General features: G+C 35.1%; 1 protein-coding gene across 3 annotated transcripts in view; it reads right to left on the reverse strand.

Annotated features, from left to right (window-relative positions):
• Positions 1-25992, reverse strand: part of corn (cornetto) — a 321107-nt gene that overhangs the window by 174968 nt on the left and 120147 nt on the right. For all 3 annotated transcript variants that reach the window (XM_069815995.1, XM_069815992.1, XM_069815994.1), the window contains exon 2: positions 18620-18687. The gene's annotated coding sequence lies outside the window, so the exon portion shown is untranslated. The remainder of the gene's footprint in view (positions 1-18619; positions 18688-25992) is intronic.

Consider the following 25992-nt stretch of genomic DNA (forward strand, 5'->3'; position numbering starts at 1 on the left):
GTCTGATTTCTTCATTGCTTATAATATAATCTGCGTGTAGTTTTGTGCAACCTTGATTTGTTCTTATAATTGTAATCTACTTTAAATTGTTTCTACAGGTAAAATTTTACTTTCGAGCACACAGTTCTTTTACGTGAACAAGGAAAAATGTTGGGGAACTGTAAGCACCATCTCGAAGTGTCTCCAGAGACTTTTCTAAATTGAGTGTTGTATTATTCATGCTGCAATTGGGATTAATTAAATTAGCATGAGGCGTTTGTGCCGCAGTCTGGTGGTAGATGCTGGTAGCCCGTCGCACTCATTAAACTCAAATGTAGTAATTAAACCTTGTACGTGTTCTTGATAGTGAAGTCTTTGTTTTTTTCCCCTCATAGATCGATTCTCCTCTCACTTCAGTAATGGAAGATTATGTAGTTGCAAGAGTGCAATTATTCCTTCGATAGTCGCTAAGGGTCCAGTAACTTCGAAAGACGCGTTGCAAGAAACATCTTTAGTGTTAATGGCCTATTAAAGGATTCACTAACTTAGAGATCTGATTTCCCTCCTATAATAATATTCATTCATCCGTTACACAGCCATCTTAGTACATTTTGTGTATTGGCGAATAGTTGATGTATCATAATGCCATCTGTATCAGGTTCAAGTATGTGATATTTTGTATAGCCTATTATAAAGATAAAGATAAGCCTATTTATGTCCCTGTAGGGCAATGGCCTCCTGTTAAGGGTTTAGCTCTTATAGTAGAGCTACTCCGCGTTAGTGTGGACACTTAATCGTGGACACCCTAGATTTTTCCACTCTCCTCTTCCTTTTGCTGTCCTGGACCATTGTCGACCTGCGTGTTCTTTGAATATGTCTGCCCAGCTTCTCTTAGATCTGCCTCGAAGCCGCTTGCCTGCTCTGTGGTCCCACATGATAGAATTGTAGGTCCATCGGTCGTCCTATGTTCTTACGACATGCCCTCTTGTATATATACACCATATTAAATCATATGTAGATGTACATATTGCAGCAGTCTTTGAGGGCTGTCCTTCCTTAAGGAGATTCAAGAATAACTTAAAAAGTTGTGTATAAAGAGTAAATTAAAATTAAGATGACATGTATTTATTTAGCCTGACGAGTTACTCCCTTGGTTTGATTTGTAAATTATTTAAAAATAGCGTGTAAGAGGGTCTTAGACTAGAAATGTTTAGTTTATATGTAATTCTGTTTATAAGTAGGGGAGAGTCGGGTAGTATCGGACAGTGCGTTTCTTCCATCTACCACCATATGGTAGTACCTGAATGACATGGTTACGTTTCTCTATGCGACATCACATAAACGTAACCATGACAATCAGGTACTATCATTGTGTGGTAGATGAAAGAAACTCACTGTCCGATATTACCCGATGTCCGAAACTACCCGACTCTCCCCTATGCATAAGGGTGTAATTATTTGTCTTATTTGAACTGTTGTATCACTGAAGCGTGATTAGTCAGTGAAGTTATGGTTTTACAGTGCAATGAATAGTTCCGATCAGTGATAATTTATAATGTCAATGAAATTTGTTCTATAGTGTCAGTGAAATGTGTTATAGTGTGTCATAGTGCCACTACAGTGAGTGACATGAGAGTAAAGTGAAAGATTATTATCAGTACCAATGTGAAACTTACTGTATGTAGGGCCTATACATAACTTATGTAGGTTGTATTGTAAAATTGGGTTCACTTATTAATTCGGTTATTTATGTATTATTATTAATTGTATAAGCTTGTACTTCCTATTTGGGAAAAGGAAATTGTACCCGAACAATGGAAGGAGTCCATAATCGTACCTATTTTTAAGAAGGGGGACAAGACTAACTGAGGTAACTTTCGAGGAATATCACTTTTGTTGACGTCGTACAAAATTTTGTCCAATATTCTTTTGAGAAGATTAACTCCATATGTAGATGAAATTATTGGGGATCATCAGTGTGGTTTTAGGCGTAATAGATCAACTATTGACCAGATATTTTGTATTCGACAGATAATGGAGAAAAAATGGGAGTATAAGGGCACAGTGCATCAGTTATTCATAGATTTCAAAAAGGCATATGACTCGATTAAGAGAGATGTTTTATATGATATTCTTATTGAATTTAGTATTCCCAAGAAACTAGTTCGATTAATTAAAATGTGTCTCAGTGAAACATACAGCAGAGTTCAGTTTCTGTCAGATGCGTTTCCAATTCACTGTGGGCTAAAGCAGGGAGATGCGCTATCACATTTACTTTTTAACTTTGCTCTACAGTATGTCATTAGGAAAGTCCAGGATAACAGACAGGGTTTGGAATTGAACGGGTTACATCAGCTTCTTGTCTATGCGGATGACGTGAATATGTTAGGAGAAAATCCACAAACGATTAGGGAAAACATGGGAATTTTACTGGAAGCAAGTAAATAGATAGGTTTGGAAGTAAATCCCGAAAAGACAAAGTATATGATTATGTCTCGTGACAAGAATATTGTACGAAATGGAAATACAAAAATTGGAAATTTATCTTTTGAAGAGGTGGAGAAGTTCAAATATCTTGGAGCAACAGTAACAAATATAAATGATACTCGGGAGGAAATTAAACACAGAATAAATATGGGAAATGGGACTAATGGCGGACTTATGTCAGGACGGCAATGAACCTCCGAGTTCCTTAAAAGCCAGTAAGTAAGTAAGCATTATTATTAATTGTAATTATTGTGTAAAATTGTATTGTGTATTCTTATTGTATTGTGTATTGTATAATTGCATTGTGTATTGTATAATTGTATTATGTATTGTAATTTTATTGTGTACTAGCCGTACCCGTGCGCTCCGCTGCACCTGTTAGAAATAAATATAAAGTAATTACATAATTAAAATAGGACGTTTGATTCAGGGAACAACTTTTACAACAGCGCAAGATAATCTGCTTCGCTCATTACCCAATTTTTTTTGCATTGCATTTATTGCATATATATTTTATGTATTTTAACACGATTCAATTGAGCATAGTTAAAATTTGAATTATAAAATAATGCATTGCTAAGCTAACGTACTATTACTGCATACTAAATCAATACACTCTCGTTGTTCGTTAATTCTCTGAGATTAAAATGAGTGTACATAAATATTATTTTAAGAAATACAGAAAACGAATGTACAAAATAGCCTATCAAATTTTCTGTGCATAAGAAGCTATTTTAATCTTACCTGTCCTCGATTTACTCAGACGTTACTGTAATAACATTATAGCATTACGTCCATCTAGAGAAACTACACTTTCCAATGGTGAAATAATAATTAATTATACAAATCGGTTAAATTAGCTTCTGATATTACTTCATACAAACACAGAAACATTCTCTGTAGGCTATGTTTAATAGCTTTCGATTGTTGATGTCCAAGGCCCCTTATAGAAGAAGTCATTTGTTCTTAATTCATTGCACCGTCTCAGATGGCGTTATTTTAATTTTAAAACTCATTTATCTCATTAAATATCAGTCCTATCAAAATTTTGTAAAGAATAAAACTTATCGGAAATCATTTTTAAAGAAACGTTTGTGATGTAACATTTTTCACAAAGATCAATAATAAGCGAGATATTTCGATTTATTTAATTCAGGCCCTGTTATAACCCCCCTTTTAAATAAAGTATTTTGAATGCCATATAGCCTAAAATCTAAGTTACAACGAACTTAATTTATATTCCAATTTTCATATAAATAGGTTCAGCCATTATCGCGTGAAAAGGTAACAAACATACAGACAGACATACAAACAAAAATTTCAAAAATGCGATTTTCGGTTTCAGGATGGTTAATTATATATGCTAGGACCAATTATTTTTGGAAAATCGAAAATTACCAGAAAAATTTCGGCTACAGATTTATTATTAGTATAGATTTTTTATATTGTGTATACCACTGCCACCGGGTGATTCCCACTTGCAGGGTAAATAAACACATACATAAGAATCACTCGCGGACCCCCAGTTGGGAACCACTGGCTTAAATTCTGCCTAAATTTGACTCCGACTTTGAAAATAAACACGTCAGCTCGTCGTTTAACATTACCAGCCGGCACCACGTGTTACAGCTTTGCAGTCAATTTAATGTGGCACCAGGAACCAACGTGTCATGTGCACGAGCTCCATCTCACAGATTGGCCGTCTATTCAAATGCTTGACGTTTCTTTCGTAACAAATGGACGACATTTAATTAATCATAGTTAATGCACCAGACTTTGTTGTGACAGATTGTAGAAGCCACATTCACGTGCTTTTCCAGCAGTAATCAAACGCGTTATAAAAGCTAAACTGTACGGACGGTACTTCCGTCCTTTTCTGTGGTAATAGAACGTGTTACAGAAAACGGAGCCGTAAAGCAACGCGTTAAGCATTTAAACGAATCAATAATGAATTGTACATACATACACTGAATTGACACTGTTTAAAGTTTTAGATATACTTACATAATTAAACCGGCAGTTATAAAACAGTAATATAAAGTCCATTAACAATATACTTACTTACTTACAAATGATTTTTAAGGAACCCGGAGGTTCATTGCCGCCCTCACATAAGCCCGCAATTGATCCCTATCCTGTGCAAGATTAATGCAGTCCCTATCATTATATCCCACCTCCCTCAAATCAATTTTAATATTATCCTCCCATCTACGTCTCGGCCTCCCCAAACGCCTTTTTCCCTCTGCCATCTCGACTAACACTTTATACGCATTTCTGGATTCGCCCATACGTGCTACATGCCATGCCTATCTTAAACGTCTGGATTTAATGTTCCTAATTATGTCAGGTGAACAATACAAAGCGTGCAGTTCTGCGTTGTGTAACTTTTTCCATTCTCCTGTAACTTCATCCCTCTTAGCCCCAAATATTTTCCTAAGAACCCTATTCTCAAACACCTTTAATCTCTGTTCCTCTCACAAAGTGAGAGTCCAAGTTTCTCAACCATACAGAACAACCGGTAATATAACTGTTTTATAAATTCTAACTTTCAGATTTTTTGACAGCAGACAAGATGACAAAAGCTTCTCAACCGAATAATAACAGGCATTTCCCATATTTATTCTGCGTTTAATTTCCTCCCAGGTATCATTTATATTTGTTGCTGTTGCTCCAAGATATTTGAATTTCTCCACCTCTTCGAAGGATAAATCTCCAATTTTTATATTTCCATTTCGTACAATATTCTAGTCACGAGACATAATAATATACTTTGTCTTTTTGGAATTCACTTCCAAACCTATCTCTTTACTTGCTTCAAGTAAAATTTTCGTGTTTTACCTAATCGTTTGTGGATTTTCTCATAACAGTTTCAAGTCATCTGCATAGACAAGACGCTGATGTAACGCGTTCAATTCCAAACGATCTCTGTTATTCAGAGATGTGGTTTATAACGAATCAGTATTGACAAAAAAATTATAAATTTAATGAACCGATCATAAATAATTACTGCACAACCAAAACTAGGAAAAATTTTAAATAAAACACTGTGCTATGACATGAATGAAATATGGGATGAAGAAAAATGCAAATAAGATGAAGACCATGGCTGTCGCAAGAAAAATAAAGAATGTAAACTTGTGAGTTCGAAATGAGGCAGTAGAGCAAGTGGACAGCTTCGTATACTTGGGGTGTACTGTAAGCAGTAACATGAGCTGCTGCCAGGAAGTCAAAAAGGAGAATAACAATGGCAAAGGAAGCTTTTAATAGAAAAAGAGGCATCTTCTGCGGACTTCTGGAAAAATAACTAAAGAAGAGACTAGTGAAGTGCTTTGTGTGGCATTGTATGGGACATATTTCTATTTGACAACTTACAAATATATACAGTTGCATATTGCAACAAAATTAGTGACACATGAAGTACACAATTCATTTTTATTTAAAATACCCAACAATGTTTTGAGTCAAGCAGTTTTGAGTGGAACTGCAGTCTGCTCTCTCACCACAAGCGATAAAAGCTGTCACCACTAAAAAATTGTACTGTAACTAACACACATAAACATTGATGTGTTATTTAGGAGTACCTTGTAAGTTATCATAACGCTAATTGAGGAAGCAATTATAATTTCATAAACATCAGCAGCCTCTGTTTTCGTTTTCAGTCATAAACATGTCTACAGGGAGTGCATGTTGTAATGGACAACATGAGGATGAATCTCATTGCGTACTGTAATTCTTCAGCAATTGGCGAAACAGCATAATTTATACTGGTCAGTACTGCATATTGTTTATATTCACATGAAATAATTGAAACATAATTAAATATTTTTCCTTTTCTGTCACATTTTCCCGATTTTTAGGGCATAAAAAATAAATATTTTCCCGACTTTTAGGATCTAAAAATTCGAGCGGTAGTCTCATCACGTGCGCAAATCTGTCAGTGAGTCATGATGGATTGGAACTGTTTCGACTCCCTTCGCTTATAATGTGGAAACTAGGCGTTAATGGCACAATGCAGTCAACCGCTCCCTTTCATTTCAAATAACCGCTATTCTGTCTGCAGATACACAACCACGCGTATGTTACAATGAATGTCAGCAATTCATCTCCTTTCCCCCTTTAAATCCTTTTACATAAAAACTTCAACAGCCGACTTTCATAAATGTTGTTGAGGTTTAATTAAGTAATGTGGAAAAGAAGTCGGGCGCAGAGCGCATGAAATGTGGACACAGTATAGACTGTTCATTGGCTGCTGCCTGACCTACTATCGTCCTGCATCAATCATACTCCACCCGCAGAGATCTTGATTACGGGAGGGAGGCTGCCCCTGAACGAATGCCTGATAATCAGACCGCATCAAAGGGGGATGTAATCGAAGTTCACTATAAATAAAGTTCAAAGTTTAATCAATACAACTGACTCCCACAACTCTTCATTCGCAGGAGTAATTACTGCCCTTCAGACGATACGAATATAACTGTGTGGTCGGATGTAGGCTAAGTCTAGTCTAGCTACGGCATAGCAAAAAAGGAAGTGACGTAGATTGTCTTAGCCATTGAGTGTCAAAGTATGTTTCTGTTTTCATTTCTCTTTACAGAAAATATCATTCTTCCTTTCTTCGTCAGATTTCACTTCCTTTCATACAGACTAAAGGCTGGTTCACAATAAACCGGGAACGGAAACGAGAACGAGAACGGAAATAATGTTAAAATAAATGTATTTAAATTAAGCATTCACAATAGTTAATTGTGAATGCTCACATTTAAATACATTTATTTTAACAATATTTCCGTTCTCTCTCTCGTTTCCGTTCCTGGTTTAATGTGAATCAGCCTTTACAATTCAAAACAGTGTACAAAAGGGTCTACAGTAGTGTGGAATGAAAATGTATGATTTTTCACTTTATTTAGAAATCGAAAACGCTTGGGAGTGCAAAAGTTGCATTTTATACCCGTTCCAGGTCATTATGTCCGAAGCAAAATGTCCAAAGTGTAAAATGTCCAATACGAAAATGTCCAAAGTGCAAAATGTCCAAAACAATAATGTCCAAAGTGCAAAATGTCCAAAACAATAATGTCCAATGTGTAAAATGTCCAAACCAATAATGTCCAAAGTGCAAAATGTCCAAAGCAGTAGTGTCAAACACAAAACTCTCTCAAGAAATATGTATTATTCTTTAAGCGAAATATCTAATGTGTAAAATCTCCAAAACAATAATGTCCACTACAAAAATGTCCAAAGTGCAAAATGTCCAAAGCAATAGTGTCCATCACAAAACTCTCAAGAAATATGTATTATTCTTTAAGCGAAATATCTAATGTGTAATATGTCCAAAACAATAATGTCCAATACAAAAATTGGCCATTATGATTGTAGCTCTTTATACCTAACATAACCTGAAAATTTTATGAAAATCATATGCTATCTTGAGATGCCACAATGGCCTTAAAATTTTAAAATATTACAAAAAAAATTACCTTGTTTTATTATTTTTCATTTTATTGTATTTTAATAAACTTGGGTGTTAAGGTGTTTATAATGATATTGTCGTTCCCTAAAAAAAATTACATCTCAAATGGAATATTTTGAAGTTCCATAAGACCAATAGAGTTTTCATTATGTGTGTTCGTTTAGTGACTGAGGCCACTTCAGCAAATGTGAACCACAAAGAGACGGATACATCAGGACCAAACTGAAATCTAGGACTGTCGTGCCTCATTTCAATAAAAAAAAAAACTGAATATCAAATTTAATACAATCAGAGTTAATAGTTCTTTACAGTTTATTTATTATTCACTTATGCTCACAAACAACATTTAAGAGCTGTAATTTACTTGATCTCTGACGTGAGCATACTTGTCTTTATGTTCATAAATTAGTTTTAATTTAAATAAATGGCTTTTCTTTTCAAAAATGACTTCCTATTGTTTCGACTATAACCAATTAACCAATAGAAATTTGGGAACAACTGGATAATACGTACGGTAGACCAAGTTCGGTAGTCGACGTTGCTCGCTGGCCACTAGTCACCGGGCCGTGTCAAACAAAAGACGATCGAAATGGTGGTAGTAAAATTCGCGACTATATTCTTAAATAATTCACTTCATTAGTCAAGTGCAAGGTTTATGCAGTACAGCGGCGGAGTTTTGAATGCACCAAATGAAAATGCAGATGTAGTAAGATCTTAAAGTAGGTTATCACAATGAAATAAAGGATAAAAAGGTGTTTTTCAGGGAATATCTTTCAAATGAAGGAAAGTAAATTTCCGATTAATGTTCACCAAAGCGTTAAGTACGTAATTATGACCTGTTGCCCTTTTATTTGTGGTCTAGAGAAAATACCTCTTCTTTTGCAAAGAAAACATTTAGCGAACATAAAATTATTCACCGCTTTCATCATATTATTGTTTACCAAAATTACGAAACAAAAACTATCATAAGAGCCATGACCGAGGGGTTCATTTTGGGTGTCTGCGCATGCGCGGACTTGGATAATAAAAACCTAAACTAACCAAACCTAACCTTCGTATAATATGCAAGATGTATAAACCGAGCAAGAAGGGATCTTCATGATTTGATCTGGAATGTACACACAAAAATAAATTCTAGTAAGGATCATGCTGCCCCGCAAGCGCCACAGCAGAACTGTTCCTGACGCGCGCCCCTCATCTAAGACACGTAATCTACTCGCAATATTTACGCAAATACATCTTGTCGCTAACAGTGGTGCTATCTGTCTGAGAACGAAAGAGGTAGGGAGAAAAAAAAAACAAATTTCTCCTTCTAACAACGCCACAGACCAACGTCATGTTCTTATGTTGGCGACATTGTGCATTTAGTTCAATTTGGTCGTAACCGTAAGGGCATGGTTCGAAGCTACCGCAGCAAATTCTCCAGTTTAGCGGAAAATTTGTAGCCATATTTGTGATTTTTTAACATTTCTATAAAAATTCAGATTTTCAGTTTTCTTCTAGCACTTGGAAGTTTCAGAGAAGATCATTTTTTTTCTTACTATTTACACTTCCATTAACATTATTAAAACCCAAGGTACAGAAATTTTAAATAATGATGAATGTAAAAAATTAAAATATTAATAATGGAACATATAATATTTGGGGCTCTTGTGGCACCTAAAAATATGACTCCATTAATAAATAAATTTAGCAGCAAAATACTCTCATAATACATCAAATTTCGCACGCCCAAGCTTTTTCATATAAGTAAAAAAAAAATTTCACTCCACTTTAGTATACAGGGCGTTAAAAAAAACCATTCAGATTTATGTCACTTTTGAACAAACATATCGTCAAACTTGTATGTTGTTATTAATAAATGACCTGTATTTTTGAAGGTCAAGTATTGTAGAATTATTGGAATGTGATTTCAAGATTCTGTATCGAAGTTAAAAAAAATATTTTTGACCAGCTTTTAAGCTATCCGGACCACTGTGCGCCAGTGACTCTCTATAAGCAATGACTAAGGCTCTGGTCGTGAGTTCGAATCTATTTCCAAACAGGTTTGATCGTTGACAGGATGATGCCAGGAGTTAGTTTACGTTATACCACAGTCTACTATATACAGTCACGAAGCTTGGGATGATTTTTTGCCAACGAGTTGCATTACTCGCGATAGTTGCTAGCCGCTTGGAGCGCTGTGAGAACTAGGAACAATAGACTATGTCACTGCCATCGTGATCTAATACAGGCCGGAAGGCAGACCATGTAACTCGCTTAACCCGATCACGAAGGGCGGCGTTTCAACCATATAAATTAATTGGAATGCATAAAGAGTAACATATATTTCTCTAAAATGTAGTGTAATTGCATTAATAAAATTTAAAACAATGATTAGGGGACACTTCAAACGTAATTCCTTGCTAGTTACGGTGTAATATTATTTTTGGTGTGAAAATTACGTTGTTCGTATGTGTAATACCTGCCTTTATTTCGATTAAATATTGCGAAATTCTTGTACATTCATTTATGCACGATTCAATAATTTTCAGTTGCACCGCACGAATATTCAGATATGTTGAAATTATAGGTTATGTTTACTGTACCCGTTGCCTCTTTCTGTCTAATTTTAGTGGTCTCCAATGCCCTGTCACTACATATGTATGTTATGTCATATGGATATTATAGGTTATGTTTACTATATTTAACTTATATTCCTATATTCGCAATTATACATTACAGTATAATTAAACATAAAGTCATGTATGACACCCCCCACATTCTATTTGTCTGTATTTTAATACTACAATTGAATCGGTCGGAGCTTAAGGAACTAAGTCAAAATATGCAGTTTTGGGTTATGCTACAATTCGAACAACAGATGTCATGCGCATCGAACAGTGAAAGAAGGAACTAAGACTTTCAAATATTATTTTGTCTTCTATAACATAAAATTATAATATTTGTGTTATTAGAGGAATGGTTTTGCTTCTCCTGAAAAGTTGTGAAAAGTGACTTAGTTCCTTTTAGCTCCGACTGATTCAATTGAGTACTGAATTATTGCATTTATCTACTACCTAAGAGACGAAGTAACACAATCGTACGTACACTAATTTCATAGGAGTGGTATGGTAAATTTTCTGTCTACAATTAAGGAAGGTAGATGTGCTAAATTAAAATCACAATATAAATTCGTTTTTATTGAACCTCAAAATAGCTTCCATTCTAAACTTGAAATGTTGATGCGAACAGATTATGTTAACATGTAAAATTCTCTTCACATTAAAATATACAGTTTTGTAATTATTTCTGCAACATGTTATGCATCAAGAAGTAAACGGAACTTATGGACAAATTACACTAAATAAAGCTTAGCAATGATACGCAATAAATTTATAATATAATATTTCACTGAGCTCCATACACTGAAATAGAAAACCCGAACAAACATTACGGCCTGGTCTAGATCGAAAAAGCATTGACTGTGCCGTATTTCGTAATTTTGTGAAAAGCTATGTAAACTGTGAAATGTTAGTTATCGGTTGTAATAACTGTAAATGGCTAAAATACAATAATTTGAATAATAATATGGGACAAGGAGACGTTTGTAGCACTATAAACTCTAAGAAGAAGAGGTCAGAGTTATCCTTCTTCCGAAAGATCCAGGAAGGTGAGTTTATAGAATATAATATATATTTTATGAAAATAATATATAAACCTTATATATTTCATATTTCAATAGTGGAAGGAAGGTGTTAATTTTTTCAAAAGAACACGACATCGAAAGTACAATACATTTTATCGGCTGCTAGGGAAAGAGTTTGTACAAATTATATGATTATGTCTCGTGACCAGAATATTGTACGAAATGGAAATATAAAAATTGGAAATTTATCCTTCGAAGAGATGGAAAAATTCAAATATCTTGGAGCAACAGTAACAAATATAAATGACACTCGGGAGGAAATTAAACGCAGAATAAATATGGGAAATGCCTGTTATTATTCGGTTGAGAAGCTCTTATTATCCAGTCTGCTGTCCAAAAATCTGAAAGTTGGAATTTATAAAACAGTTATATTACCGGTTGTTCTGTATGGTTGTGAAACTTGGACTCTCACTCTGAGAGAGGAACATAGTTAAGAGTGTTTGAGAATAAGGTGCTTAGGAAAATATCTGGGGCTAAGCGGGATGAAGTTACAGGAGAATGGAGAAAGTTACACAACACAGAACTGCACGCATTGTATTCTTCACCTGACATAATTAGAAACATTAAATCCAGACGTTTGAGATGGGCAGGGCATGTATCACGTATTGGCGAATCCAGAAATGCATATAGAGTGTTAGTTGGGAGACCGGAGGGAAAAAGACCTTTAGGGAGGCCGAGACGTAGATGGGAGGATAATATTAAAATGGATTTGAGGGAGGTGGGGTATGATGATAGAGACTGGATTAATCTTGCACAGGACAGGGACCGATGGCGGGCTTATGTGAGGGCGGCAATGAACCTTCGGGTTCCTTAAAAGCCATTTGTAAGTAAGTAAGTAAGGGAAAGAGTCTGTGATGAGGCGATAGTAGCGATCCTGGTGGTGAGCAACTATCTATGGATGCATATTTCAACTGTTTATGTTTGCATATTTAGTAAGTATTAAGCTTCGTGACTGTATATAGTAGACTGTGGTTATACTTTGTGTCAGTCAGTCTAGGGCTAGGCAAAGAGAAAAAGCTCACACATGGACTTAGATCAAGATAACTCAAGGACTTTGGTCACCACGGAGCGTGTTTGAAACGAAGCTCAATGTTCACCTATGTTTAGTCACTGGAAGGATTACACTTCTCATATTGCCCTAACACGAGTTGTAATATAAGCGTGACGATTATTTAGGGCTCAATACACATTTACAAGGAAAGAAGGGTGCATAATAACAAGCAACTTCCCCCAAGCTAGCAATGATAAATCGTTCTTGATACCCATAAAACCTCTCAAATCTGTCTGAGCCTTAAAACAATAACATGAACCTAAAGCTGTCATGACATAATTACTATAGCTCACACCATATTTTATTTCGGTGGGGTTCCTAACAACAGCTTATATTATTTTTAGATTGCGTTTCTTCATTAAGCTAGGAACCCAGCCATGGAGAAGATTTCCATGATCCCAGTGGTGTCATGAGCTTTCCCTATACCACTCTTCAATGTCTCTGTAAAGATGTTTTTCTCTCATATCATTTTGATTTTAAAATGGACTGATATTAGGAACAAGGTGTTCTGTTGATTTGATCAAAAGAGAGCTTGTCAACAATACTTATTTACTTACTTACAAATGGCTTTTAAGAAACCCGAAGGTTCATTGCCGCCCTCACATAAGCCCGCCATCGGTCTCTATCCTGTGCAAGATTAATCCAGTCTCTATCATCATATCCCACCTCCCTCAAATCCATTTTAATATTATTCTCCCATCTACGTCTCGGCCTCCCCAAAGACCTTTTTCCCTCCGGTCTCCCAACTAACACACTATATGCATTTCTGGGTTCGCCCATATGTGCTACATGCCCTGCCCATCTCAAACGTCTGGATTTAATGTTCCTAATTATGCCAGGTGAAGAGTACAATGCGTGCAGTTCTGCGTTATGTAACTTTCTATATTCTCCTGTAACTTCATCCCTCTTAGCCCCAGATATTTTATACATCAAATATTCATTATATGAGGTGATAATACCCAAATATTTTCCTAAGCACCTTATTCTCAAACATCCTTAACCTATGTTTCTCTCTCAAAGTGAGAGTCCAAGTTTCACAACCATAAAGAACAACCGGTAATATAACTGTTTTATAAATTCTAACTTTCAGATTTTTTGAAAGCAGACTGGATGATAAAAGCTTCTCAACCGAATAATAACAGGCATTTCCCACGTTTATTCTGTGTTTAATTTCCTCCCGAGTATCATTTATATTTGTTACTGTTGCTCCAAGATATTTGAACTTCTCCACCTCTTCAAAAGATAAATTCTGTGAATTCTTACGTTTTCGAAAGAAAGAAATAATAATTACATATAGGAGATTTTATTATTTGCTGTATCACTATTTAAGTTATTTAATAGAGCAAAAATCTGAAAACCTATAAATATGTCGAATAGGAGTTATTGCAGGAACAACGACGATATATTTTTTTCTCGAAAAGGAAGCAAAAACGAGCAAAACTGTATTAAACTTTTTCTTTTGTTTGATATATCTCAAAGAATAACCCCCTGAAGTTGTGCCATTACTTACGGTTCATTCCGTATAAACATAAGGCAATAGAAAAAAAATACAATAATTTTCTTTTCCAAGTGGCTAGAGTGAAGGATTGTTATTTATATTTTAACTGATTTGTAAATTTGTATAAATGATTCATATATCTCCTTTCAGTGATTGTGTATTTTAACGTGTCATTAATTTGATGTAGTAACACATTCTTACGTTATGTAATTATTATCAAAGGTCGTTTCCTACACAGAAGTTGCTGTGACTCATAAAAACGACCGGCTCACCTCGTACAAGGATACAGACATAACACGGAGACAGCCCGATCGCTTTCACTCTAACATCTGTTGAGTGGGCGTGAAAACCTGTTACTATCGGTACAACGCCTGCCAGTTGCCATTTTTGGTTTAATACCACGTGCCAAAATGTGTCGGTGTGGAATTCATTGACTTCGTGATGGCAACTGTGCACTAGTGAGTGATGTGTGAAGAAAAACATTTTCAAAACAGATTTTTCTGAATTGGAATTTTCTTGACTATTACACCTTTACATCAACTGCTTGTCTATGCGGATGACGTGAATATGTTAGGAGAAAATCCACAAACGTTTAGGGAAAACACGGGAATTTTACTGGAAGTAAATAAAGAGATAGGTTTGGAAGTAAATCCCGAAAAGACAAAGTATATGATTATGTCTCGTGACCAGAATATTGTACGAAATGGAAATATAAAAATTGGAAATTTATCTTTCGAAGAGGTGGAGAAGTTCAAATATCTTGGAGCAACAGTAACAAATATAAATGATACTCGAGAGGAAATTAAACACAGAATAAATATGGGAAATGCCTGTTATTATTCGGTTGAGAAGCTTTTATCATCCAGTCTGTGGTCAAAAAATCTGAAAGTTAGAATTTATAAAACAGTTATATTACCGATTGTTCTTTATGGTTGTGAAACTTGGACTCTCACTTTGAGAGAGGAATATAGGTTAAGGGTGTTTGAGAATAAGGTGCATAGGAAAATATTTGGGGCTAAGAGGGATGAAGTTACAGGAGAATGGAGAAAGTTACACAACACAGAACTGCACGCATTGTATTCTTCACCTGACATAATTAGGAACATTAAATCCAAACGTTTGAGATGGACAGGGCATGTAGCACGTATGGGCGAATCCAGAAATGCATATAGAGTGTTAGTTGGGAGGCCGGAGGGAAAAAGACCTTTAGGGAGGCCGAGACGTAGATGGGAAGATAATATTAAAATGGATTTGAGGGAGGTGGGATATGATGGTAGAGACTGGATTAATCTTGCTCAGGATGGGGAACAATGGCGGGTTTATGTGAGGGCGGCAATGAACCTCCGGGTTCGTTGTAAGTAAGTAAGCAAGCAAGTAAGTAAGTAAGTAAGTAAGTAAGTAAGTAAGTAAGTAAGCAGTAAGTATTACACCTTTACTACGTCATATTACTTTTGGCCAATAAAACGGTACGAAAGGACTTCTTTCAACCAAGCATGGCTGTTTATCGCACAATTTTATCGCTTCCATAGCATTTGTTTAATTTTATCGCTTCCCTAGCATTTGTTTGTTTTTATCACTACCCTAGCATTTGTTTCTTTGTTTGCCAACATTTCAAACTACAAATTCTTTACGGTACTATACAACAAATATGCTGATAGACTTTAAAGTAGCGTATGATTCAACGATTCAAAGTTATTCATTCATTCATTCATTTATTTTATTCCATAGATCTTACATGAGCAATGAAGCTTTAAGATGTGGAACATGTCAACATTTTACAATATTACAATTACAATTTTTACAAATTTTTATAGTTTTACAATTTAGTAATTTTCTACAATTTTTTTACATTTTTTTTTTATGAAATGTTAACACACAAGATCGAAAATTAAGAACTGAGATGACCTAAATGCATCGCTACTTTCACTTTTCATTGGATGAAGAGTTATATTGTTACCCAATCGTATTTATTTATTTCATCAATCTTTGTTCACGTCATGGCGGATTAGATGTGTTCCAGTTCTTAATCCGCCATCACTCTCTATACAAACATTACAAGAACTGTTACATATTGAACTTATAACTATCCTCTGTACATAAAAATAATAATAATAATACTTACTGGCTTTTAAAGAACCCGGAGGTTCATTTCCGCCCTCACATAAGCCCGCCATCGGTCCCTATCCTGAGCAAGATTAATCCAGTCTCTACCATCACATCCCACTTCCCTCAAATCCATTTTAATATTATCTTCCCATCTACGTCTCGGCCTCCCCAAAGGTCTTTTTCCCTCCGGCCTCCCAACTGACACTCTATATGAATTTCTGGATTCGCCCATACGTGCTACATGTCTTACCCATCTCAAATGTCTGGATTTTATGTTCCTAATTATGTCAGGTGAAGTATACAATGCGTGCAGCTCTGCGTTGTGTAACTTTCTCCATTGTCCTGTAGCTTCATCCCTCTTAGCCCCAAATATTATTCTAAGAACCTTATTCTCAAACACCATTAATGTCTGTTCCTCTCTCAAAGTGAGAGTCCAAGTTTCACAACCATACAGAACAACCGGTAATATAACTGTTTTATAAATTCTAACTTTCAAATTTTTTGACAGAAGACTAGATGACAAAAGCTTCTCAACCGAATAATAACAGGCATTTCCTATATTTATTCTGCATTTAATTTCCTCCCGAGTGTCATTTATATTTGTTACTGTTGCTCCAAGATATTTGAATTTTTCCACCTCTTCGAAGGATAAATCTCCAATTTTTATAGTTCCATGTCGTACAATATTCTGGTCACGAGACATAATCATATACTTAGTCTTTTCGGGCTTTACTTCCAACCCTATCGCTTTACTTGCTTCAAGTAGAATTTCCGCGTTTTCCCTAATCGTTTGTGGATTTTCTCCTAACATATTCACGTCATCCGCATAGACAAGAACCTGATATAACCCGTTCAATTCCAAACCCTCTGTGTTATCCTGAACTGTCCTAATGGCATATTCTAGAGCGAAGTTAAAAAGTAAAGGTGATAGTGCATCTCCCTGCTTTAGCCCGCAGTGAATTGGAAAAGCATCAGATAGAAACTGACCTATACGGACTGTACTGTAAGTTTCACTGAGAAACATTTTAATTAATCGAATTATTAATAATAATAATAAAAACAATAATAATAATAATAACAATAATAATAATAATAATAAACCAATAATAAGTATATCTCTTATATTTATAATTCTTACTTTAGCTTTTTCACTTCTATACTCAATCTCTCAAAAATTATTCTGTTACTTCATTGACTACTCTTCGTTGTTTCCTTTCGTGTCCGACTACTCAACATTTATAATTCCATCTCCGTTAGAGCTTTGACTTTCTCTTCCCATCTAATTTTAACTCTAAAGAGAAATTTTCCTAATTTATGCAGACTGCTGGCGTTTAGGGGACTATTAATGTTTTTATAAGCTACTATAGCGTTTATTTGTAGAAATTTTTTATCCACCCAACTGTTTCTCAAATCATTCGTTGCCTGACACTTTAACGCAATATGCATTGCGTCTTCCGCTAGTCCACACAAAGGACATTTATCCTTCTCTACGTTCCCTCTCTTATTCTTGAGCCTTCAGATACCTAGTTTCCACCATGCCATTCCTGTTCTCTCTTCCCTTGAATTTAGTCTAATATATTATTCTTCCTGTTCCCAAAACTGTTTAACCTCCCTATAGTATTTCAGTGATCCTAGGTCTTCAATATTACTAAAAATATCTTGTCTCGAAATTTCGTTTGCCCTCTCTTTTACTATTCTTCCAATAGTACAAAAGATACATGTTTTCATAATTGCTGAATCATTGCTAAACACAATATTACCTAAATATTTGATTTTTCTTTCTAGAATAATTCCCAGACTCGAATGGGTTCCCATCTCTAGTAACGCTGCCAGGTTAGAAGCATTCTCCGATATTCCTAGAAATTTTTTACACATTTTGGCTCTTACTTTATCGATGTTTCTGCTGGATAATGTACTACCCCAGATTTCAATGTTATATAATATTTTTGATTCAACTAGTGCATTATAGATGTTAACCAATCGTAACAGAAGCTTCGACAGTAGTGGCAGAAACTACATCATATTTCAAACATATGGCGTTGTTTCCAGATTACGCTGTTAATGCAATGTTTGTTTACTTTTTCACTGTACAGGACTTAATCTCTTTGACGCCAGCATTAATGTAGCCATTAGGATTACGCTGAAATCATTGCAGTCGTCCAAATGATGTCATAAAATCATATTATACACACGACAGCGCAATATTTAATACAGAACCAACTATACCTTGCAGCTAATGAGCTATAATGCTTGTCGGCTGATTAATGTACAACTACAGTACACATCTGTTATGCAAGTCTCTTCACTGCTACATCTATGGAATTATTAACAATCATATCTTACCTTGAAAGTGTGAATTATGTCATCGAAACTGCGACGTAGAAGTCCATCAGCATCTTTACTGCCAGGGCCTACAAAATACAGAAATAAATATATTAATGTCTAAACTGTTAAGACCTGTAAACAATTGTTATGAAATAAAATATGTAAAATATATTTGCAATGGAAGGATTTTTCAAAAGTAACGCATAACTGCAATTGAAATTAAACAAGGGGATTTCGAACAAAAAAAATCTCAGACACGTCAAATCTTGTATTTAAAAGAAACAAATTTTTAGTGGCTATTATTGTGCGAGTTGCGTCATCAAGAACATATTAAAATGGTCGCCTCAGGAGATTAACTTTCCACTTATGAATAATATCTTACTTAAGTCTCTTGTCACATAAATTACTATTTTTGTACTTCAGCATTATAAATAGTCTTTATCACTAGTGAAAATCGTGAATAATATGTCGCATTATTATACGAGGATCATAAAATATTACCATGGCAACTAATACGTCATGACTTCTATTATGACGGCATAACTTGTGCCATAAAGCCAACATTATGAAACAATTTGTCATGCTATAATATTTAATACATCATTATTTGCATAGCAACCTGTTTCTTCATAGACCATGATATCAAACTACCTATAATATTACAAATCTGACGTTATTCCTTTATTAATTGTTTTACAATGCTGTCGTACAAAAAAATAACGTATGGAACAAGTTTATAACTTAACTAGCCGTACCCGTGCGCTCCGCTGCACCCGTTAGAAATAAATATAAAGTAATTACATAATTAAAATAGGACATTTTATCCAGGGAACATTCGTGTTTGATAGAAGGATAAATCGTTTAATATGTTACTTAATTTAAATTGCATCCAAATAAATAAAATGCGATCATTTTGGTCCAGAGACACTCATTTGTTGCAATGACAAAATTCTTTTAACATGTTTCTTAATTTTTATTACATGCAACCATAGTTTAATGAAGATTGACATCATTTAGATTTAATGTGTATACTTTATTTTACTTGCTATAGGTTTCCATTGAATTATGGTAATAACTTAATTTTAAGCCTTGTTTTCTACGTATTCAGTAAATGGCGCTTGGCCCATTATGGTTGTGAACCCTTCAAATAACTTAAATTATATTATATTATATTATATTATATTATATTATATTATATATTATATATTATATTATATTATATTATATTATATTATAGCAGAAGTTACTGTAATAACATTATAGCATTATGTCCATTTAGAGAAACTACACTTTCCAATGGTGGAATAATAATTAATTATACAAATCGGTTAATTTACCTTCCGATATTACTTCATACAAACACAGAAACATTCTCTGTAGGCTATCTTTCATAGCTTTCGATTGTTGCTGTCCAAGGCCCCTTATAGACGAAGTCATTTGTTTTTTAATTCATTACACGGTCTTAGATGGCAGTTATTTTAATTTTAAAACTCATTTATTTTATTAAATATCAGTCCTATCAAAATATTTCAAGGAATAAAATTTATCGCAAATTATTTTTAAAGAAACTTTTGTTATGTTGCATTTTTCACAAAAATCAATAATAAGCGAGATATTTCGATTTATTTAATTCAGGCCCCCTTATAACCCCCCCCCTTTTAAATAATGTATTTTGAATGCCATATAGCCTAAAATCTAAGTTACAACGAACTTAATTTATATTCCAATTTTCATCGAAATCCGTTCAGCCATTATCGCGTGAAAAGGTAACAAACAGACAGACAGACAGACAGACAGACAGACAGACATACATACATATAAACAAAAATTTCAAAAAAGCTATTTTCGGTTTCAGGGTGGTTAATTATATATGTTAGGACCAATTATTTTTGTAAAATCGAAAATTACCAGAAAAATTTCGGCTACAGATGTGTTATTAGTATAGATGTTATACAGTTATTGCATTCGGCAAAATTAGGAAACTCGCTTCTCTCGTTCTCTAAAAATTGACTCATGCCATAAAGCATAACATAAATTTGTTTCATAATATACTATTCGTCCTTGGCTCAAAAACTATCATATTCGGGCTCTTTTACAAGCACATGCAAAGTTACAGATTTTATTGGCGGCATTTTAATATATCTTCACAGTACCTACCTTCGCTAGATCACAACTGAAGAAAGGTTTACTTTTTAAACAGAAAATAGACATGCTGTGTCGAAACAACCTATTAGAATGCAGTAAACAATATAAAACTCTCACTCATTAAACTTCGAATGAACAGAGCTCCCTTCACGTGACGTCTTTAATTTTCTATAAACCTGCAGATACATCAATAAAGTAAACAGCTAACATCCTTAAACCTGTACCCGCCTCTAGGCAATGTTTTGGTGTCTCAACTTCGTTCCCTAGTGGTAACAGAGCGTACGATAGCCGACTGTTTGAGTGAACCAAAATGAAAAGTTTGTTGTGGTCAGACTGATTTTTTAATGTCGTTTCATAAGAAGCATGTCCTTCATTTGTAAACAGAAACAAAAATAAAACACTGAAGCCAACACAACTGTAGTTTTATTTATTACTAAAATATCAAACAACATATGCTTGACAGAACCTAAATGTACCACAACTGTAGCTTATAATCACAGTAGCAATTTCGGTCCAAAGCTTTATAACAAGATAACAGCTAAATTCCCAAACATACAATATTTGTTAATACTCCTTACTTTAAAAATCAATTAGAAAGGTATTGTTTAGAGAGAAAATATAAAGTTCCAATTATTGCGATATGTGTATTCATTTTATTTTTATTTTATTATTTTATTTTTTTTTTACTTTTTATTCTACAGATTAATAAATATTTATGTTAAAATTTTGCTGAATACCCCTTGAACACGAGTACCGGTACCTATAGTCCCGTCGCTCTAATTTCCGGCAGCCAATCGCGTTGCAGGTCGGCTAAATTTAAACGTGTACGTCTTGTGATTCGCTGATTCATTTTTTAAGGCTCGATAAACACTTAATATAATCGCCCGCCATTTTAGCTCTTTTTTGGCGTTCGCAGAAAACACACGAAGACGTTATTTGCCGCTCAATTATTTGCTGCATTACAGTGCGTTTGATTTATTATCATAGGAGCTACGACATGATAATGTTTAACGGTGCGGCAAATAGATTCCTCGTATGGTAGCTCGGCAATGTGAGAACAAAAATGGCGAACGATACTACCTACCTAGACTTTATAGAGCCTTTACTTTCTAAGACGTAAGGAAAGGGGCGGAGTCACGCCGGAAATAACAGCGTCGGGACTGTAAGTATTTTTTCTGGTGGTGCTAGGAAGATTTTTTACTAAACAACATATATCTTTGTTCTAGCAATAAATTTATTATTATTATTATTATTATTATTATTGTTATTATTATTATTCCAGAAATTGGGTGACGTATTCTACGTGCTCGTATATCCCTCATACAGCATAGAATTTTTCAACGACCCCTACAAATAGGGAAGACAAAGGTTCTGTATAAAGGTTCGAAACGATTCGGTAAGATGTAGGTCTAATGCAGTCTCTTTCGAAAAGCTCTCTCCTAGTCATGGCGGGATTTTTGTCCCTAGACTCGCTACGTTAGGTCGAGTCCTCTGATTGAACGACTCCTGCAGGTAACTGGTGATTCCATACCTTCCGACATGAAGCAAAGCAGGAAGGGAAGCCCGACAACTGCGAGGACGTCTTCAAAGCGGCCGTTTAATCCGATGCAGCGCACACAATGAGACTGTCGATCGCTTCCGAGCACACGTCAGGACAATGTTTTCACTGACAGCTTCATTAAGTACTAATTCCAGAGCATGTGACCTCGTTGTGCTTAACATCCTAAACAGAAACATCACGCACAGGTAATCGACCTGTCAGTGTCGTTTCCCACACAGCATGTGTGAACGACGTGATAAGCAACTGCCACAAACAATTTGCATGGAAACCCCACGTTATTTTGTTATCTGTCTCTGCAGTAATTGATGTGAAATCCAAGTGCTTGATAGACACTTCGACAACAAGCCCAATTCACGCGTCCTTATTTCTCGAACCTAATCCTTTTAATGACGGCTCTAAGGACGGATTTCACTAGATCTCCGCACAATCCGATTACGTTGAAAGCGAACAACGGGCTGGAATGCGTTCAGCAGCTTCGTGATGGTATCTGGAGAGAATTAAGATCATTATAAATAATTCTGGAGTATTTGTCTCTTTCTTCTAGAAAATGAGGAGCATTGTTCTAAAAGGAAACGTATAATTGAAGCAACAAATCATGACTTCCCAAGACATACAAGAATTAATATTTTCATACACATTGTAGCCAAGCTGAGAAGAGCCTTTTAATTAAAATTAATGTTAAAATATAGAAATTCCAGTATATCATCATATCCATTATATTCTTCAGCCTCATTCTCAACGCCACAATTATTATCATCATCATTATACAGGATTAGGGTGATCAGACGTCTTCTTTTGTCCAGACAATATTCTCCATTTTAGGCCTTTGTCCGGGGTTCGGGCGGATTTTTAAAAAATCAAGAAATATCCTGAATAATGTCGAGGGAAAAATTGTTCCGGGGCCGGACATCGAACCCGGGACCTTTGGTTTAACGTACCAACGCTCTACCAACTGAGCTACCCGGGAACTCTACCCGACACCGATCCAATTTTTCCCTCTATATCCACAGACCTCAAAGTGGGCTGACAGCCGTCAAGCAACCAACTTCGAGTGTACACTAACTCCGTGTGACTTAAATTGTGGTTTTCTGTTAACGAACAGTGACGTGTAAAGTTGATTTGAATAATTTCGAGGGATAAATTGTTCCGGGGCCGGGCATCGAACCCGGGACCTTTGGTTTAACGTACCAACTGAGCTACCAGGGAACTCTACCCGACACCGATCCGATAAGAAATGTCCTCCTTTTCGTAACTTTTAAGCCTGATATTTTGAAATTATCTGATTTGACGCCTTTTTTCAAGAAACAGAACAGAATTGAAAGTTCAGTCCAATAAGGGTAATGGGTGTGGCAGGTCAAATGAATACAAATTCTTATGGGTTATCCATCAACGAATACAGTACTGTACTTGCATTTCCTGCCCGCCCCGAGACTTGTGTATGCGCTTCTAGTACCACAGTGGGTTTCGACAGTTCCGTCTCACAAACGGCAAAATTCTCAAATAGAAAAAGAAGAGTTCATTAATTTAAAATCAGTGATTAAATATGGATGTCCTAATCAATAAAATATTATGTTTTCCTTTAACAAAAGTATCACTACAAGACACAGAACCAATTCCCATTCAAATGGCAAACCCATTTCTTAGTGCCCGTATAGGGGCGTGTCTAATTCTCCTACGTAAGCAGTCGAACTATAGGATGTCGAACTTGTTTTCTGTCGAACTTAAGCGCTTCCACTGTCTTTGCCTGTAGGTGACAGCAGCATCGACGGTAGGCTATATACTCTTTGCCAACGATCATAAATCTCTTTGCTCCTACTTATGGTCGTTGCTTTCATATGTAGCTAACTGTAAAATAATTTTACATTATTAAGTTTTATGATAAGTATGATGTAATAAAATAGATATTCATATAATTTTAAGTATAATATAGGCCTAAGCCTAAATCTAAATTCATATTTCTTCCACTTTAATAATTAGAGGAGAGTCGGGTAATATCGGACAGTGAGTTTCTTTCATCTACCACACGATGATAGTACCTGATTGACATGGTTATGTTTCAGTAATGTCGAATAGAGAAACGTAACCATGTCATTCAGGTACTACCATCGTGTGGTAGATGAAAAAAACGCACTGTCCGATACTACCCGACTCTCCCCTATAGTTTCCTTGATTTTCATATGTAACTAACTAAAATCATTATTATTAAGTTTTATCATAATTATTTTGTAATAAAATAAATATTAACATACTTTTAAGTATGATATAAGCCTAAATTTATACTGTAAATATTTTGTAATAAAATAGATATTGACGTAATTTAAAGTATAATATAGGCCTAAGCCTAAATCTAAGTACATATTTTCTGTCCTATTTTTTCGAACAATATTCTCCTCCTAGATTTCCAAAAGCTTCCTTTTTTCCTCTTTCATGACAAATAATATGTGGAATTATACCGAATCCCGGAAGAATTAAAATATAAACTTCTGGGTGACCAAAAAATCAGAAAAAGTGTTGATATAAAATTGGGTCTCTCCTCTTTTTTTTTTTTATCGATGTGAATCTGGTACCTTATACAGGCTGGGAGGGATATACAGGCAAATATTTTGTACTTGTTTAAGAAAAATGCAAGACAAATAACGCCTAATTTATTTTTTCCCTTGCCCTTACATTTTTGCCGTAAATGTGTCATGTATTTTATGGTATAATGTTTCATGAAACGCCTACCAGTGTAGACTATACGCACGTCTTTCGATATTATTATACTCTACATAAACAGTTAAGGGCCGTATTCATACACATTCTTAGCGCGGGCTTTCGGTGGATGATCAGCGAACTAACGTTTTTCATATTCATAAACCAGTAGCGATATATGATATGATATGAATTCTATTTAGCACGCTCGTAGCCCGGGCTAGCAAAATGTCTATGAATAGCACCCTTAAGGATGAAATTCGAACGTATTACAATACAAAATAAATCATGACTGTAATCCCATGTGCTAATGTAAAAAGATAATTGTGTTTGGCAGTGGCGTAGCATGAAATTTTGAGCAGCGGAAGCTGACTCAAGTCGTCTTTCATGTACATATGAGGAAACGTATTGCAAAAATATAGTCTTAAAATAAATAGTAGTCAATGTCAAGTCAGCAGTCGAAGATTGGTTGGAACCTCGTAAGTAACACCTCAAATGGTACGTAGTAAAATATGATTTCATGGTTTACACATACCTCTAACAAATAGACAAGGTCATTTGTTTTTTAAATCGCACTTTTGTTCGTAGGTCAGTCTTGATAATAGAATTGTCCTAAAAAATTCAAGTAAATTGGTGTCAGGAACTGTTATTTCACTCATTATTTATTATATCAGACACAATGCACACTAACACTTCAAGTAAACACAACTCACTAAAGGGATACTCGGAAAATAAATTATTTTCAATGTCAAAGCTAGCTTCTTGCGAGCCTTGCGACCAGGGTAGTTCAGTTAGAAAGGGATGGAAAATCTGCGGGGTGGGTTACACAGAAGAATGAGTGAAAGAAACCAGTCTGCTTGGAAGCTGGTGTGTGCAGGCTTCTTGTTTACTGCTGCATCACGAATCATCTTGGGCTGCCGCATCACAATATTTAACACATAAATATAAACTGTATTAAAATTAATAAATAATTTTGTTCATAAACTGCAGGTTT

The sequence above is a fragment of the Periplaneta americana genome, chromosome 17 (genome assembly GCF_040183065.1).
Source record: "Periplaneta americana isolate PAMFEO1 chromosome 17, P.americana_PAMFEO1_priV1, whole genome shotgun sequence".
In the NCBI taxonomy this organism is placed as follows: Eukaryota; Metazoa; Arthropoda; class Insecta; order Blattodea; family Blattidae; genus Periplaneta; species Periplaneta americana.